At 45.0% G+C, this 6119-nt stretch overlaps 1 non-coding gene across 1 annotated transcript; it reads left to right on the forward strand.

The window, feature by feature from the left end:
* The first annotated feature begins 5406 nt into the window (after positions 1-5406).
* LOC131515581 (U6 spliceosomal RNA) lies at positions 5407-5510 on the forward strand. Its single transcript, XR_009263645.1, has one exon. It is a non-coding gene; the product is annotated as a U6 spliceosomal RNA (small nuclear RNA).
* Positions 5511-6119: the final 609 nt, after the last annotated feature.

The following is a 6119-nucleotide window of genomic DNA, read 5'->3' on the forward strand; positions in this document are numbered from 1 at the left end:
GAGAAAACTAACAAAGAGAATATAAGCTCTCACTCGAACAAAGCCCAGCTGGCAAAGGAGCTCAGGAACAAAGGCTGTCGCTATCCATGAGTCAGCTATCAGCTTTTCCAGGGCCGGTATTGACACCCCTGGAAAAAGTGATTAGAATCAAATTATTTTGCTTCTTTGGGCCTTTGTCTGTAAAATGAAGAGGTTGCACTAAATCATCTCCTAAACTTCCTTCTAGGAAGGAAGGCTAAGGTTTTATCATTTCTTATATGGTGACCATACATGTCTGGTTGGAACTTTTCAGAAGTCACCGACTTAGGATCTTTCTTACTCTACCAGAAAAGAATTTGGGGATAGCCTGGGTTTATAGGGACCCTAGGCAATCAAGGCTTCTCTTCCCTGCCCATTCATTTTTGTCATTAATTCAACATTTATTGAGCACCTGATGTGTACCAAGCATATCATGCTTTTCAGCTTCGACATTTCACAAGTGCTGAGAAACAACAAGTTCCAAGGACACAATTCTCTGTGAAGACCATTTCCTGTCTAATTTTCCACACTCCAGATAGAAATGCAGTGGCTTCATAGGGGGAAACTGTATAGAAGGCACTAAGAACCGTTCTATTCGGTTGCATTTAGAAATGGTTATGTAACTACTACATTGAACAAGCATGACTCATAGGATGTAATCAATCATAAAGCAAGACTTCAAATGTATTCCCCGGAGTGAACACTTTCTCTGCTCTTAGATGAAATTTAGACCAACGTTTTATTCTCTAGTCACTTCCGGGTCATAAAATGTCCTTTGGCCAGTCATCGGCATGTCTAGCTTCGGGTGGCAGTAACAACATCAATTTGTTTTCGCACTTAGACTTCTCCCTTCCTCGGCTCAGCCGCCTACAAAAGGCTGCAACCCGGTGAGAAGAGCAGCCCGTGGCCTCACTTTTCCCCATCCCTGCATCTTTCATCTTTCTAACGGGGATTTCACTCCTCTCTCGGGTTGGAGCAGTGGGAGGAAGCTGGGGAAGGCAGAGAAGCAAATCTCTCACTTGTCTTCTCTGGCCTCGACAAGCATTCAGAGTTGCCTCTCTCTAGTTGGGGTTTCAAGACACTGCAGGGTAGGGTTTTTCTAACCCTGTCGACAGATGGAGATGTCTTCATATGGCTGATCACTTACTCTTCCCTCAGACCGCGGGAGTCTGGCACCAACGCCAGTCTTTTTTTTTTTTTTTCTTCTGGTCCCCCGTCCAGATGACCCTCTTAGAAAGGACACAAGATAACCTCCTGCCTGCTTTCTCTCATGGGTGGTCCACGTCTTATCCAAGGGAATCACTCACACTTTCTTTGCTCCCGAAGCCTTGGAAGAGCAAGGGGGGCAAACACCCAACACACAAGACTACTCTGTGCAAACCAACCCTTGCCTTGCACCCCTAGTTCTCCTTCTTAATGTACTTTCTGATTTATGTAAGAAGCTGCAAAGTCACGTAATCAGCTTTTGACAACCTCCTTTGCAAATTTTGCAAATGAAGGTCTCCCACCTCCCTTAAAAATGTGATATCGACGCCTCGGTGTTTTAGCTGAAACGTTTGGTTCTTTTACATTATACCTGCCTTGCAATGTTGGAATGGCCAATCCCTCATCACATTTTTGGTCTGCATTCACTGGGTCACTGTGACAAGTAGCCTTGTCCTCCCCCTGGTTTCCTTACCTAAGAGAAAGTTCATATGAATTTTCATATGACATTATTTGCATAATCTGGAAACGGGGCCTCGTCTGAGCTTCTTGGAGCTGCCATGATAAAATATCACCAACAGGGTGTTGGAAGCAACAGCACTTACATGTCACAGTCCCGGAGGCCACAGTCTGAAATTAAAGCGTTAACAAGTCCACATCCCTCCAAAGGCTCTGAGATAGAATCTGCTCTAAGTCTCTCTCTTAGCTTTTGGTGGTTACTGGCAATCTTTGGCTTGTGGCTACACTGCCTCAATCTCTGCCTTTGTCTTCACATGAGGATTCCCCTATATGTCTGTGTCTCTGCGTGGCCTTCTGCTCTTTTTTTTTTTTTTCAGAGAGAGAGAGAGAGAGAGAGAGAGGATCCCAAGTAGACTCCACATTCAGCTTAGAGCCTGACATGGGACTCAAACCCATGACCTTGCGATTATGACCTTAGCTGGAATCAGGAGTCAGAGGCTCAACGTACTGGGCCACCCAGGTGCCCCCCTCTGCACGGCCTTCTTATAAAGACATCAGTCATTGGATTTAGGGCCCATCCTAACCCACTATGACATCATCGTAACTTGATTACCTCTGCAAAGACCTTATTTCCAAATAAGGTCATAATCACAGGTTCCGGGTGGGCTTGGGTTTGGGGAGGGGGGGGGTACACTCTACAGTCCAATACCGATACTGAAATATATTCTGTAGAAATGTTCAAAATCAGTGCATATACCACGTGGCACGTTTTTCCCCCCCGGTAATTTTTTTTGATGGAGGGATTACATTAATTTCCGAAAGGCCCATGGAGATAGTACCTCTGGGTTTCACCGCCTAGCAATAGTCATATGCATAGAGGACTATGACAAAAGCGGGCATTCAAACAGCTTAATAAGCACGGTTATGTATCGTATGGGAGAATCGGTGCAAACTAATATAGCTACCCTCGAGATGGGCGAGCGGATGCTTTTTCCGCAGCTGAATCGGGAGTGGTACGACGTAGTATTTTTTGATTTTTGCCACGTGACTTGTGAAACCAAAAGAGATTCAAAAAAGACAAACGACGTTGTAATTTTGAGTGGTTTGACTATAACTACGCATGCCGAAGTTGTAGCAGCGCTCGTAGTGATATGTCGTTCTAGATAATTATCCATTTCGAGGCCTCTGCAACATTTTAGATATTTTTCCTGGGACTGCCTCCTCCCCAACCCCGTACCGGATTTCCCTTTTCCCAGAAGTTCAAGTGGTCGGTTGGAATTTCGTTCGAATGATGACGTAACGGCAGACATGCAACGGAAAGCAAGTAAAGGAGAACTTTCCTCATAATATCCGTTCTTCTGTAAGACATTTGGATTCTTGGGGAAGTGTTGTGTATGTAAATAATGGAAACAACACCCACACCATTACTTAGCTACTGTGGGTGCTGCCACACTTTTTTCTTCCTGTTTTCTTCCTTTCTTTTTTAAATCACCGTAAGAATAGTTCTTTGGAATAAAGATGATGCAACAGTCTTAAAGATATAGTCGGCGCTCTCTGGTATTAATTAATGGAGAGTAGCGTTTATTGAGAAACGGTCCTCTATAACTGATAGCCAACACGACTGGTTCGAACCGCATGGCATTCTGAATCTGCGCTGGCTTAAAACACGGCGGCAGGTCGGGGGTGGGGGGGCTGTGTGGCTCAGTCGGCTGAGCATCCGACTTTGGCTCAGGTCATGATCTGGCGGTTTGTGAGTTCCAGCCCTGCGTCGGGCTCTGTGCTGACAGCTCGGATGTGCCTGCTTCGGATTCTGTGTCTCACCCTCTCTCTGCCCCTCCCCTGCTCATGCTCTGTCTCTCTCTGTCTCTCAATAATAAATAAACGTTGAAACACAGCAGCAGGTGTGACACACATTGTACAATGTTCCTCCATAAATTGAGCATGGCAGGAGGTATACAACTCTCAAAGTGAAATGGTTACATGGTAACCAGACAAATGATTGGGCTTCTATATGGGTTGGCCTGTTTCTATAAAATAAGTCAGGCAGTAAAGAAGATTTTTTTTCTCCGCTCTGGAGAAAGGACCGTAAGTGCAAGTTACACAAAAGCTCTGAGCACAGTTGTACTCAGTAGTCTTCTAGGACTTTCAGAATATCTGTTACCTAACAGGCTCCAAGGGCACTGTTTGAAATATCAAGGCGCACTTGGAAGCAGGTCCGTGGAGCCCTGGTCATAAATGCCAAGAGAGAGAAGGGACTGAAGCCTGCTTCCCTTGGTCTCTGCTGGCCTCCTTGGGTGCAGGACAGGCCGTGACCACATCAGCACAGACCATGGGAAGGAAGAAGAAGCCAGGATCCAGTGGGGGGACAGGGTCCAGAGCCTGTCTTCAGAAGCTGGCCCGTCCCCAGGAGGCAGCGAGGCAGGCCGGTGAGTGGCGGTCAAAGGGCACGACTAGCTCAGATCGGGCCAGGCTATTTGGATATCTGAGTGAGTCCTCTCTGCCAGCAGAACACAGTTCTGGAAGAAGTCCAGGTGACGATCCTCAAAATCAGGCACAGTTCCAGGTGATTGGTCCAGTCGCAGCAGGCCCCCTGCCAGAAACTGAGAAGAGAGTAGGAAATCACATCCTGCTTCTGAAGAGAAGGGGAAGAGAGCAAGGGTTTGGCAGAGCAGAGGAAGCAGGGGTCCAGGGCAAGCATCCAACCGCTGCACAGAGCTAAAATGCCTAGCAGAGAAACTGAGGCCGACTCAGGTCACAAGGCTTTGGCCAAAATGATCAAAGAACTCTGAGACTCCCGAGTCGACACCAGGAACCAGATTTCCAGGTCTCTAGGCAACCAAAGCCATTCCGTCTATTAATAGGTCTCAGGCTGATGACACTGATCAGGACTGGCTCTGACTGCTTGGGGGCGACTAAGAGCTTCTGGAGCTTGAACGTGCAGAAGAATTACCTGGGATCTTGTTAAAATGCAAATTCTGGTTGGATAGGTGCGATTGGGGCCAATAGTCTGAATTTCTAACAAGAGCCCAAGTGATGCTGCTGATTTGCTAGAGCAGCAAAACTGAGAGTCCAAACTTGCTGTGAATTTGCTTCCCTCCCCGCCACCGCTCCCATCCATGACACCTGCGGGAGCAACACGTCCCTCTTCCCCCACCCTCCTCATGGTCAAGTCTGACCATCTTCTTTTCCTGTCTTTCCTTCCCCCCCACCCCCCATCCTCCCAACTCCTTTGTCCTAGTGCATTTCTTTTTTTTTTTAATTTTTAAATTATTTATTGATTTATTTTAATGTTTTTATTTCTGAGAAAGAGAGAGACAGAATGAGAGTGGGGGAGGGGCAGAGAGAGAGGGAGACAGAATCCTAAGCAGGCTCCAGGCTCTGAGCCGTCAGACGTGGGGCTCGAATGTATGAACCACGAGATCACGGCCCGAGCCAAAGTCCAACGCTTAACCGACTGAGCCCCCCGGGCACCCTTGTCCTGCTGCATTTCTTCTGTCGAGGCCACCAACGGAAAAAGAGCGTTTGTTCAGAAAATAGACCAAGGTAACAAAAGCCAAAATCATTGTTCCCATTGTCAACACACAACTAAATGCTTGTATGTTTGATAAACACAATCAATCCAGATTAATGTCTTTTTCAGTCACCGTTTCCTATAGAGAGTAAAGAGCATGTGACCTCTTCCCTTTCCCCCCTGATATCCTCAGGCAGTGAAGAAGTGTCTTCTGAGTGCTCACTTCAACAGCACATATACTAAAATTGGAATGATAGAGAGATTATCACGAACCCTGCGCAAAGATCACATGCAAATTCCTGAAGCGTGCCATATTTTTAAGAAGACATTAAAACAGACCCAAATTAAGGAGAACTGTACCTTGTGTATGGAAGAAAGAAAGCGATGGAGTAAAAAAATTTAATTCTACTCCAATTAATCCATAAAAATAATGCGAATCCAACAGAAATCTCAATTGATTTTTAATACAACCTAATTCTAAAATTTCAGTAACAAAGCAAATGGCCAAGAATAACTAAGAAAATTTTGGAGCTAAAGAATACAGTGTGGGAAAAAGGAAAAAAAAAAAAAAAGACTAGGGTGTGGGAGGGGAGTTTTCACTCTACAAGAGCTTAAGACTTAATACGTAGTCAGTTATTAAAATGGTATAACAATAGTTATAGCTGTGTTTAACGTGATCATAAGTGATTTCAATTTTATTTGTGCTCTTTTGATTTTCTACACCAAATATGTACTCGTTTCGTGATAAAAAATAAGCCAAAACAACCCAAAAACCAAAAAACCCCTAATGCTTTGAAAAAAGGGAAATATCTACTAAAAGGTTTTAACAAATCAGAATGGCCTCACATATTTATTTTATATCCTTATTCCCTAAAAATAGATCTGTATATAGTCTCCACTGGATAGTTTCCATTTCCAGCAATAAGGG

Source organism: Neofelis nebulosa, chromosome 6 (genome assembly GCF_028018385.1).
Source record: "Neofelis nebulosa isolate mNeoNeb1 chromosome 6, mNeoNeb1.pri, whole genome shotgun sequence".
Classification (NCBI taxonomy): Eukaryota; Metazoa; Chordata; class Mammalia; order Carnivora; family Felidae; genus Neofelis; species Neofelis nebulosa.